This window comes from Urocitellus parryii, chromosome 2 (genome assembly GCF_045843805.1).
Source record: "Urocitellus parryii isolate mUroPar1 chromosome 2, mUroPar1.hap1, whole genome shotgun sequence".
NCBI lineage: Eukaryota > Metazoa > Chordata > Mammalia > Rodentia > Sciuridae > Urocitellus > Urocitellus parryii.
In genome coordinates, this window is record NC_135532.1 from 148,670,434 (window position 1) to 148,683,525 (window position 13,092).

Sequence of the window (13,092 nt, forward strand, 5' to 3'; positions counted from 1 at the left end):
TTGTGCATGCTCTCACTCTCTCACCCTCCCTCCCATTCCTCTATCCTCCCTCCTATTTTTATTTCTATCATAGCACGCCCATAATTTGTAAAGTATTCCTTTATGTAGTTGATCTCCTTTTTCACGTGCATCCCACAGAATATAAATTCCACAGGACTAGACCAAAAGGTCCTGACCCGTTATACCCAGAATGCCTGTCCCCTGTCTAGGATACAAGAATCGCTGAATATTTGTGAAAAGGGGGGGGGGGAGTAAGGACTAAACTAGGACAGTATAAAGATAATGGGCTTTGTTATTAATAATGCACTCTAGTTTCTAAATATTATTTGTCCTAATAAGTAGAATAAACCAAGAGAGTAAACACATCAGAAGTTTTGCTTCTCCGATACTTTCCATTCCTGCATGTTTAAAAATAACTTTTTCTTCCAGATGTTTTCAAGATGAACACGACTTAGAACTTGTCCAGGTTCTACCTTCAGGGCTAGGGAGGATTTGCTGGGGGCTCCTACCACAAGCAGCCTGGACCAGGGAGAAGTGGTCTGAGAGTCAGGGTGTTTTCAGCAGGAGCAACAGACAGCTGAGTCCACAGGAAAGCTTGAAGCAGGTCAGGGAGGGACAGAAAGCAAAGATGGAAGAGCAGGGCTATAGGAACAACTCTCTGAGGGGACAGCAGAGGGCCCAGCACACTGAAGCCCTGTCTGTATTTGACCAGTGACTGTCAGTGACAGAGACTTGACTGCCAGGTTCCTGCACAGAGCCAGAGCAACACTTCATCAGCTCCCAGGACTGTGCAGTGAATGCACCATCATAACAAAAACTAAAACCAGCCAGACTCACACAAGATTCTGACCACCAGACCTCAAGGTCCCAACAAAGGTTTCAGAAATGGGGTATTTTAGAATTCATGTGACAGATGTAGGCATAACTGATTCAGATCTATCTTTTCATACTTTCATCATCTGCCCTCAAACCCATGTTTTCCTTGAGTTTTTGCATTTTAAAAAGGATCATCTGTCATAAATTAGTTGGTTTTCTATAATCCCCACCTAAAATATACAAAAATTTAAATAATTCCCAAAAGACCATAGTGACCTGAGCTATAAAATAGTCCCTGTTAACAACAAAAGACATTAAAGGAGTAACTGCTATAAAGAAACTTTGAAGATGATTAAATCTGCTAATAAATGTTATATGTTTATGACTCAGAGTTGAATTAGTCAGATTAGGAAGTTAAAAAGCAAACAACCAAATTGTTTAAAATTCTGGCATTACCCTAAAGAGATGGGGAAGCTGAGATAAAAGTATGTTTTAGGAAGTTAACTGAAAATGCTTTGGCACTAAAGAGGTGGCTTAAGAATCTTTCAGCACCTAGGAGCAACTCTAGCTTGAGAAATATACAAGTCTAACAATGAAGGTTATAAATTCTCACTACAAAAAAAAGATAATCCAAAAACCTGAGATACGTGCAGCCACTTTCATCCAGGAGGCCAATTCTCTCAGATACACACCTAAGCATTTCTTCTTTACTCTGAATTTATATCCCTCTTCATGCCCAACTGTATTTCCCCTCTTACCGACAGCACTAAGGCTACTTGGCCAGCTCTAAATACAAACATCTAAGTAAGAGAAATACCAGATATCAGAAAAGGATCTAGAGTAAGTATTCAAGACACTTATTGATTGAAAAAGGAATGTCATAAGCTCTCACTCCACTGTCAGTATACACTCTGATGTAAAAAAAAAAAAAAAGATGAAGGAACAAAAATCTGGAACTTTGCTCATTGGAACTGGCAGTCAAACTGGAGAGAGAGAGAGAGAGAGAGAGAGAGAGAGAATTCACAATTAGAAGCTAAACCATTCCATAAAACACAGTACAATAGGGCTGGACATGTATGTAGCTCAGTGGCAGGTCATTTGCTTAGCATGCTGAGGCCTTAGGTTCAATCCCCAGCATCACAAAAAAAGAAAGAAAAGAAAACACCAATCCTCCAACTTCTATCATGTCACTCTGTTTAATTTTCTCTATAGTACTTGGGGCCATCTGAAATCACCTTGTGTATTTGTTTGTTGTATGTTTATTCATTGTTTATGTCTCTCCTGCCAGGGTGTATGTTCTAGGTGGGGGAATTCCGTGTGCTCCCAGTGCCCAAGAAAGAACATTAGTTGAATGATAAACATCAGGGTTAATGATGAATAAGATGTCTCACCCCCAGTTGTATATCATTGAGTACTGAGATGCAGATAATATGAGCTCCACACATTCGAAGGGGAGTACAGTAAGAGCATGAGGTTCTGTGGTTAAGGTAGTTTCCATTGAAGAAGGAAGTTATTAAAGATAACTCAGATTTGAAGAAGTGGGGATGTTCCTTTGCCAAAGTGAGATGGAATGGGGAAAGCAGAAACAAGTACTGGTAGAATAGTTATAGCTAGCTCCATGTGATAAATGATCAAAACTAAAATTCTCCTACACAAAACCGCAACTGCATTAATAATACCAATCACTGTGTCACATATATTCAAAGACTACAGTCATAAAAGAATCCTCTTCCCCTTCACTACTACCTGAGAGCCAGTGTCCACATCTGAAGTTTCTATATCACTCCTTCTTCTGTTCCCTCTCTTCTACTTACACCAACAATGACTTAACCAAGCTGTCATTAACATTTACTTCAACCATTGCAACTGTCTCTGACTGTCTTCAATGCCCCCGTCTACCTTCAACCCTTGATTTCTAGTCCCAGTTCTGCCTCTAGTTGATCCATGTGACCCTGAACCGATAAATCACAACTTCACCCTGCCTTAGTCTCACCTCTACAGTGAGGAACTGGAATTGGATAAAATCATCTCCACTGTCCCTTCCTACTCTCATGTCATGGAACCTATGACATTTCTGTCCTCTGCAAAACCTAGCACTATACTTTAGACTGAAGGATGATCAAAGGCACTTCCTAATAATGTAGATTGAGTTGCACTTTTCAGATAATCCTATTGAAAATTTTTCTACAAAAATTCTTTGTACATATTCTTTCTTAGAATTCTTTTTTTGTAGATATTTCTTTTTATGTTTTGCCTTTTCAAACACATTGACACTCTCAGCACAAGATTTTTTCCATTCTTAACCAAAAGTATAATTGGTTTGATTTCCATTGTAAGGAAAACATCTATTTCAAATAGTTTTTAAATCAAGTTATTAAAAATGGAGTTAACTATCATTCTAAGCAAATATATCCTCTCTCTCTCTCTCTCTCTCTCTCTCTCTCTCTCTCTCTCTCTCACACACACACACACACACACACACACACACACCACACCACACATTTATCTTATACATTTGAAGTGTAAACAATCCAGTCATTGTGACTACAGAGTCATGCTTAAAATGTGTGTTCAAATTTTTGAACATCGATGAAATAATTAGATGAATTTAAAAAAATAATAGAGTAGTGCTTCCCAAATACTAATATGTACCTGAACCACCTGGGGGTGCCATGAAAAGGCAGATTCTGCTGCAGTGAATCAGGAACAAGGGCTGAGACTGCATTTCTAATGAACTCCCAAGTGACATTGAAGCTGCTACCCTGGGAATGAAGGTGCACATACACAAGGGAACCTCAGAGACCACTGTGTCAAACACCCTGTGTTCACAGGTGAAGGAAGCTGAGGCCCAGACTTGTGGAGGAAGGGGTGTGCCCTGGGTCCCACAGTAACACTCACAGAAGTGGAAGCAACACAGACACACATACCACCCAGCTGGGAATCACGGCTGCCCCAGGGGTATAGATGTGTACCCTCACTCTGCTGCAGCCCACATGGCAGGAAGAGCCACACTTTTTAGAAGAGCAGCAAGTTTCTCATCACCTTCTACCACAGGAGGAGGTCAATCCTCAAATGCCACCTTTCCCATTTGGCTTACCTCCAACCCACCAAGGAACAATTCAGGAGGAATGTTGCTAACTCTGTTTAAACTGCTTTTTTTTTTTTTTTTTCATTTTACCACAAATTTACCAAAACCTTGAAAGAAAAGACAACTGTGTTCTAATTTTCTTAAAACAACTGTACTATCAGAACATTGCTGAGGTATCCTTTGCACACCCCCCCACACACACACACACACACACACTCCAGGTGTTATGTGTGCTGGGCATTGGACCACATTCTGCTTACTTCATAACATGCAGGCTGTCTGACTTGCACTTAGAAAGTTCTAGTAGCTTCCCATGTATAGGCCTCTCTGGTCTTTCCCCTGTAGCATTATGATTTTGTGTAAGGCTCAGATGATCAGAAGAACTAATTTATAAGAAGAAAGGCAAAGCAAGAGAATTACTGAAGCAATGGAATGGATTTCTTTTCCCCTGGTAAGAACCAGAGGTCACTCAGCTCCTGAGAAAGTATCTATAACCATACCAAAGTTCCTGGCTTAGGAAACTGGGAAACAGAGCCCTTGTTTCCAGTTTAGTCTATTAAGAAAAATATCAGCCGTGAATTCAATTTGGTTTCAATTTACTTTTCACAAAACACATACACAGTGAAAGATCTTGGGTTTGTGTTTTCCTTTCTACTTGCAAATTTTACCCCATTGAAAACATGAAAAGAGAAAAATAATGGTGCTAACTAGAGCCAAACATAATATGGGTGGACACAGTACAAAGTTTCCCTTAAAAAACTCTACCCCTAGACATAATGAGTGAGATTTTTTTCCTCAATAGAAAAAGAGAGCTTGTCCTCCAGCAGTAGAGCATTCGCTGTCAAATGGACACAATATGTGCTCAGGAGGACCTACATTCTTTCACTTTTTGGAACCCCAGACTCTGTAGGACAAAAGGGGGTAATTGGAGTAAGCAGAGTGGTCACTCGGTGAGGATGTTATCCTCCTAATTTTGTCCTCCTACAAGTAGGAGGGGTCCTTTCTCTGTCTGTGAATCCCATGGCACTGTAACCTGTGGCACTTAAAACCTTATCCCTATACTCTTCTACCCTGTTTTGTAAAAAAAAATCCTCTCAGTTGCCAACTTCCTCCTAATTTTGAAACCCTAGAAATCCTTATGTTTAGATCTGGGAGATCATTAGAAAGCATCTCCCAAGCATGTCTGACTGCAGTGAAGTATTAATATTACTTAATAACAGACAGGGCCAAGACCTTTATCCACAATCTCATACTCTTTTTACTATAGCAGTTTTACAGTATGAAAGAACAACTTGGAAAGTACTTTGATATTACTAAGACCCATTACTGTTCTCCACACTCTCCTCCTTTTATTGTTCAAAAGAAGTCTATTATGGAAAGGGAAGGGTCCAAGCCACTAACTGTTTAAACTGAGAAGTTGTCTCCCTCATCATGTCATTTCAAAGTCCTCCACTTACTCTCCCAGCCCTACCCCACATCAATAGTGTCCACTATCAGAGATTCTGAACTTCAAGTTAGGCATTGCCCTCTCTCTACCTCTGTCATAAAATGCAAATATCCCCGAAAGAAATGAAACTTTAAGTCATTAACATATAACTCCGTGTTTGTTAGGAAGACAACTTCTCTCCACCATGGGTGAAATAGGGCCCTATTTTGAGTATCAGAAATCTCCAAAAAGAGAATAAAAAGTGTTCAAAGCAGAAAAGTAGTATGCCAAACTTAACTTGCTTCACAGTTTGACTTAAGCCAGTCTTCAACCATATTTTAAAGGTCTTTGAGATGCCATAATAGAGAAGCAACAAAATCCATGTAGAGCCTAGCTGCTTCTAGTAACTATAGCTACAAATGACCAGTGCCCAAAAAGATTACAAATAAACAAAAGCTGTCAATCTCAATTGAACCAAGACCTTTTTCTGGTTCCAGAGGAAATGCAGTGGGGATTTCAGTTCATGTAAAATAACAACAAAGATGATGATGATGATGATGGTGGTGGTGGTGGTGGTGGTGGTGATGGTGACAACAATGACAGGTATGCTAGGTTCTGTTCTAAGTGCTATCATTCATTTATCCATCCATTCATTTATTCAACACTTATTCATTGCCTCCTCTGGGTTAAGGCACTGGAGATTCAGCATGGTAAAAAAAATCTATTGCCTTCATGAACCATGCATTCTAGTGAGGATGCAGGAATATAGCAAGGAAACAAGTAGATGCACACTATGTTGGATGCAAAGATCTATGGAGAAAAGTAAAGCAAGGTAAAGAAAACAGGTATTGTTGGGTGGAGTAGCTGTTTTATAGACATAATCCAGGAAGGCCACAGTGTAGAAATGACATCTAACAATGACCTAAAAGAAATTAGGGAGTAAGCTATGAGGATTTCTGGGGAAGAATATTCAAGCAGAGAGAACAACCCATGAAAACCTCCTGAACAGGGAGCACAGTTGGTGTGTTTGAAGAACAGCAGAAAAGCTAATGGGGGGCAGAGCCTGGTGGACAAGAAGAATGGTAGAAGCTAAAGTCAGAGAGAGTCCTGGTATTCTCAACATTGCAGGACCTTGTAAACTATCATCAGGCCTTGGCATTCACAATTGGGAGATGGGAAGCCACCGAAGGTGCTGAGTAAAAAGTGTTATGATCTGACTCATGCTTTAAAAGAATTCTTCTGGAGCTGAGGAAATGGCTAAATGGTGGAGCAAGTGCTCAGCATGTGTGAGGCCCTGAATTCTATCCCCAGAACCAACCAAAACTAGAAGAAAATTTATTCTAATTACTTTGTTTAGATGGGCCTTTAAAATGGAAGTTTGAACAGGTGCTATATTAAGTTATTTAAGACTCATAGGTTATGAGACTTGTACTCTTTCCCATTTAACAGATGACATACTGAAGCAGAGAAGTTACACAGATGGTGAGTAGCAGAGCCAGGGTACAGCTGGCTCCAGAGGTCATGCTTTTTGCCCTCTATACTCTATGCCTCCTCAAGAATGAAGCCAAATTCTGAAGCAAGGAAAATTGATGAAATTATTATTGGACAGAGACCACTAGGGGTTATTCTAATTGGGGAAAGAAACATAATTTTCCTTCATTCTGTTTTCTTTATTGCACAAACTATTTTGTACTTTGCAGACAATGAGTCAGAAACACCAGGCTTTGTCACATGCTAAAAAGAAAAGTCTATTTTAGGTTCAAGAGTATTAGTTACTAGCAAAACCTACTAATGTCCCAAGTACCATAACTGTCATTAGCAACACTGGAAAAGGGCCTTGTGCACTTCTTTGCCCAGCCTGCCAAGCACTGAGTTCAAAACAACATGGAAAGGACTGAGTCACTCTGTCAATATTACTCTTTAGTGGTTCTCAACTCATTCCTAGACAACCTAGGTTTCTCCAGGGTTATTGGAGGTGTGATTTCACTTTGCTACATATGAATTTCCAGTTTTCCCAGCACCATTTGTTGAAGAAGCTATCTTGTCTCCAATGTGTGTTTTTGGCACTTTTGTCTAGTATGAGATAACTATATTTATGTTTCTTCTATTCTGTACCACTGGTCTACATGTCTATTTTGATGGCAATCCCATGCCATTTTTGTTACTATAGCTCTGTAGTATAGTACAAGGTCTGGTATTGTGATGCCTCTTGCTTCACTCTTCTTGCTAAGGATTGCTTTGGCTATTCTGGATCTCTTATTTTTCCAAATGAATTTAATGATTGCTTTTTCTAGTTCTATTAAGAATATCATTGGAATTTTAATAGGAATTGCATTAAATCTGTATAGCACAGTTGGTAGTCTGGCCATTTTGACAATATTAATTCTGCCTATCCAAGAACATAGGAGATCTTTCCATCTTCTAAGGTCTTCTTCAATTTCTTTCTTTAGGGTTCGGTAGTTTTCATTGTAGAGGTCTTTCACCTCCACTGTTAGATTGATTCCCAAGTATTCTTTTTTTTTTTTTTTTTTTGAGGCTATTGCGAATTGTCTCCAGTTATTTAAAACTGGTAAAGAAGTTCTCTATGTGTTTTTTATTCACTTCAATTCTTCTTTATAACTTTTTAAAAATTAAATGCCTGGTTTATTCAGCTCTTTTGTTGCTATAACCAAAGGACCAATTAGAACAGTTAGAGGAGGAAAGGTTTACTTTGGGGCCCACAGTTTCAGAGGTCTTAGTCCATAGATGGCCAACTTCATTCCTCAGGGTTCCTGTGAGAGTGAACAACATGGTAGAAGAATGTGGTGGGAGGGAAGAAGTTCAAGACATGACACTAGGAACTAGAGAGAGACTGCACTCACCAGGGAAAAATATATATCCCAAAGGCATGCCCCCAATGAGCCACCTCCTCCACCTCCTCCAACCACACCTACCCTGCCTACAGTCACCACTCTATGTGCCTATCAAGGGATTAGCACTCTGTTTGGGTTCAGGTTCTCAAAACCCAAACATTTCAACTCTAAACCTTCTTGTAATGCCTCACAAATGAGCTTTTGAGGGACACCTAACATGTAAACCATAACAATACCTGGTTGCTGAAAGTTCTAAAAGAAATTTTTCACTAAATTCTTTCAACACCCTGTTTGAACAAAATGAAAAATCACTAGATTACCTTCTTTTATGATATGCCACAGTTTTAGAATTATCAAAATTGTGATGTAAAATACTAGTAAAAAGCTATATTTTTACATAAATAGGAAAAATAGTTTGTGGAATTGTAACTACATATACATAAATAGTTATGTAACAAAAGTTGTACTGCAAGCATAATGTTTTTCTTACCTTTTTTAAAGATTGTCTAAAATTTTAATGAATTGAATGAATCCCATCAAACAACCAAATACCCATCTCAGCTCAAAAAAAAATTTATTATGTGACTTACCACTTTAAAGGAAAGCTAGATAAGTGTTATGTATAGGATCTTCTATAAAAAATTGACATCCCTGTTGAGAAGACAAGATTTAAATATATTATAACAAAAAGATAAAGTTCTATAAAGACAATAGTTAATAACAAGGCTGAATTAGGTGTGGCAGCAGCCCTTGCTCTGGGAGCAGCTCTTTGAAGACCTAGACTTCCTTAGCAGTCACTTCTTCCTACCAGTCAGATCTCTTCCGTTTTCTGAGCCTTCCAGACTCTGAGCAGCTTGGGTTATTTTACTTTATATTATTAAACTTCTGAACTGCCAATCTGTGTCTTGTAAAATTCATTCATACACCTCTAAGGGTGTTCCTTCTCTTATCCAGCTGGAGCCGCTAACTGATGAAGTAGGGATTTTGATTGCCTTGAGAAAAGAGAGCCTGGGTCAGGCAAATTTAAATGTGGATCTCATGAAAAGGATGGCAATTCAAGGCCATGTACCCAGTGGTCAGCCTCCATCAGCAAGAAGGTACTAGATGCCTGGGGTTTGGGGAAATTAGATATTAAAAGCCAGCAAGGAAAGTATCCTTCAACTTTGACAGGCAGGGCTTTATATCTCACAAATAGGTGACAACTTCATACCTTTTTCTTCTGGCATATATACTGTATTGCTTACAGTCCCGACAAAACAAGATAATAAGAGAGTAATTTGATTCAAAAGCCCAGATTCCCAGTAGAGTCCTCAAGTAGTTCTGCTGCAAAGTCACATTGGGGAATCACTGCAAAGAGTTTATTTATTCATTTAACAAATTCATGGAGCCCCTGTTATGGATTGAGGAGGCCTCTGAGGACCCAGCTTCCATCATTTTGTAGGAATCTATGCTATGAATTCTCAACTACTGATTTATGCTTTTTGGGAACTCTCACAGTGGTAAATAGAGGATTTTTAATATTCTTTCTCTATCAGAATTTGCATGGTGCCTTCTCCTTAATTGCAGAATTTGAGTCTAGAAGAAAGGATTGCAGACAACTTGATTTTATTTATTTCTCTCTTTTATTATGCTTTAATTATTTGCATGCTAGGAAAAATTCATGCTATGGCATTTTTATGAATGTCCTGAGAGAGCTATCTATCACAGTACTGGTTAAGAAAACATAATACAGGACAGATCACTTGATTTATATAGTCTACACACACACACAAAAAAAAAAACCAACATGGTTAATGTTCCTAAATTGAGATGTCAAAAGTTACTTATTCACAAGAAGCCAAGAGATGGTGTTTCTATTCATGGAATAAATAAACTCCTGTCCCAAGTATGATCCTTTTAGCTGAATAGTGGACACAGTAAAAAAATGAAAAAAGTTGTATTTATTCAAATCAATTTTATCACTTTCCCATGATAGAATAAATATGATGCAAAATAATCAATAATGCCTGTTTTGAAATGTCAAGACATTTTTTTTCTCAACATGTTCTGTACTTTTGTATCTCTTTCTTTATTATTTTTTCACAAATATATTGGGCATTTTAGAAAAAAGATACAAATTGTATGGTTCCTAATCATAAATATAGTAAACCAAGCAACAATAACTTGCAAGTTCAATAATTGCTGCAAGATCAGGAAGAATATGTAGCCTCTATACACACTTTGGAAAAGAAAAGGGTAATATAGTCTTGCCCTTCCCACGAACTTTCCCCACTCTCCCAACAAAAGAAAATCCACACAGGTTTGTGTTTGCACTTGCCCTCTTCAGCACTGGAAAAATAGTGACAGTGTGAACTTTTCACAGTCAGAAAGCATGTTAATCTGCAGTTCAGGACTTCAAATTTCCTAACATAATCTTATTTGAAAAAACAAGGAATTTTCTCAATGAAAACCAGCTTTGTTTCCAGGGTGGATTGTTTTTTTTCTCTCTCTCTTTATTTTCTTACATAGGTCCCAGCTAAGGTGAACTGGAAGCTCAAAGTCATTTTCCCAAACAGAAGGTACTCAACCATACCTAAGGAAAAATAGAGAAAAGTTGCCCAGCCCTGAATAGAATTGTTCAGCATTAGAATTCTAAAACTTTAAACACATTTTCAGGGTAGTTGCCTGGTGTCCTTATCAAATGTCCTATGTGTTTGAGCATGGTAAGCAGTTCTGCCTCCTTGGTGGTTAGGACTCTTAAGTATGTTGTTTCTCGTTTACCTTCACAGTAGAACAAAATGACTCCAATTCGGTCACTCTGGTGTGCATAAATACTTAACTCATCTTTCCACCTGATCTTTTCACATCTGCAATGATAGACTTAGTAACTATTTAAGATACATAAACTTGCTATTTGTGGAAAAATTGGCTTTTTTTGGAATCACTGCAACAGGAACATTCTCATATCTAAGTATCAAGGAAGAGAGCTAAGTGTAAGGAAGTGAGGGAGCTGCACCAATCTTGTTGGATGATCAATGCCTTGGATTGATTTTCTAATGTGTTTTTTAAATGTTTAATTGTCCTTGTTCCAAAAGCATTGAGGTCAGCATACAATGACACAGACAGGGTAGTCAGATAAAACAGATTTTTAAAAAGTAAAGAGAAGTTTGGGCTAGGGATGTGGCTCAAGTGGTAGCGAACTTGCCTGGCATGTACGGGGCGCTGGGTTCGATCCTCAATACCACATAAAATAAAATAAAGATGCTGTGTCTGCCGAAAACTGAAAAATAAATATTAAAAAATATTCTCTCTCTCTCTCTCTCTCTCTCTCTCTCTCTCTCTCTCTCTCTCTCTCTCTCTCTCTCTCTCTCTCCTCTCTCTTTTTTAAAAAAAATTAAAAAGTAAAGAGGAGTTAAATGGGAAATAGCATAGCAAAGGAGCTGGAGGAAGGGGCACACCCAGCATGCATCAAGACAGGCTGCACAATTGCAGGAGGCAGGCCATAGACCAGGGCCTGGCCTTCCTAGCAGATCTTGTGAATGGGAAATGTAATCAGTTACAATCACAGACAAAATTAACCTCCTGGTCATGACCAATGCTAACACAGTGGGAGGGTGAAGCTGCACTCCAAGGAGATTTATATCACAGCACTTTCTGGGCAGAATCACCAAGCCCTCAAGCCTACCTACAGATAGCACCAGGCATTGGTTCAATGTCACTTCCAGCTGGAGGGCACAGTCTGCTTTCTGTTAGTGCTGAAACCAGGGAGCTTCACACCTTCATGAGCTGTACATTACCTCTGACTGTAACTATCCCTCACTCCTCAGGGCATGCATGTGCTTAACTGTCTCCCAGATTGGCAGATGAGTTTAGGAAAAGGTCGCTGAGCTGTGCCTTGCTTTCTTTTTATTTTGGTCTTGATTTGTTAGGGTTTAGGGAAGTCAGAATATCTACATGATTGGGCCAGAGCACTACCTAATTGGGGCATTTCAAAAAAGAAAATTGGAGAAAGCACCATCAATCAAGAAAAAAAACACAAGAAAAATAAAACTTATACTAAGCACAGATACTAGTCTAAGATTGTTTCATTTCATTAATTCAATACTCCCAACAAACCTCTGAGATAGAGACTATTAATACTGAACCTCAGAGAGGTTAAGTGACCTCCTCAACAACACATAGCCAGTAAGTGGCATGATTGGGATTTGAACCCTGCATTAGTCAGCTTTGTGTCACTGTGACCAGAATAACCAACAGGAGTACTTATTATGACTCATGATTCATGGGTCTTAGTTTATGTTTGACCCACTCCATTTCTCTTGCCTGAGATGGGGCAGAATATCATGGTAGAAGTGCATGATGGAGGAAAGCTATTTAGTTCATGGCAGCTGGGAAATAGAGAAACTGAGATTGGAGGGACCAGAGAGAAGATCAGGCCTTCCAGGGCATTTCCCCAATGATCTACCTTCTCCAACTAGTTCCCACCTCCCAGTAGTCCATTTGACTATCAGAGCCCTCATAATCCAGTCTTTTTACCTCTGAGTATTGCTGCATTCCCTAACACTTGACTTCTTGTCCATTAAAAAAAAAGGTTAAAATGAAAATCCCAGAGTATTACCTGCACAAATCCTAACTGTCCCCAGTCCTCTTCTCAAAGACATTGCTGCTTAAATAGTGAGCAGGCATCTGAGGATGCACTGGGCAAGTTCTGACCTAAAACTGGAGACGACCAAAAATGCCAAATGCCTCAAGACAGTCTGTGGTCAGAGATATAACTCAAGAGGAGTGTCTGTCCCTAATTCCTTTTTTTTTCCTTCATTACTGGGTCTCGGTTCCTTTTTGCCCACATCAAAAGCTAAGATACTCACTTCTCTAACTTGGCCCATTGACTTGCCTTGCCAGAAAATCACCAGCTTGAATTATTCTGATGA

At 39.0% G+C, this 13,092-nt stretch overlaps 1 protein-coding gene across 3 annotated transcripts in view; it reads left to right on the forward strand.

Moving 5' to 3' along the window:
* The window catches only part of Col8a1 (collagen type VIII alpha 1 chain), a 155,314-nt gene that overhangs the window by 57,358 nt on the left and 84,864 nt on the right, over positions 1–13,092 (forward strand). The gene's annotated exons all lie outside the window — the stretch shown is intronic.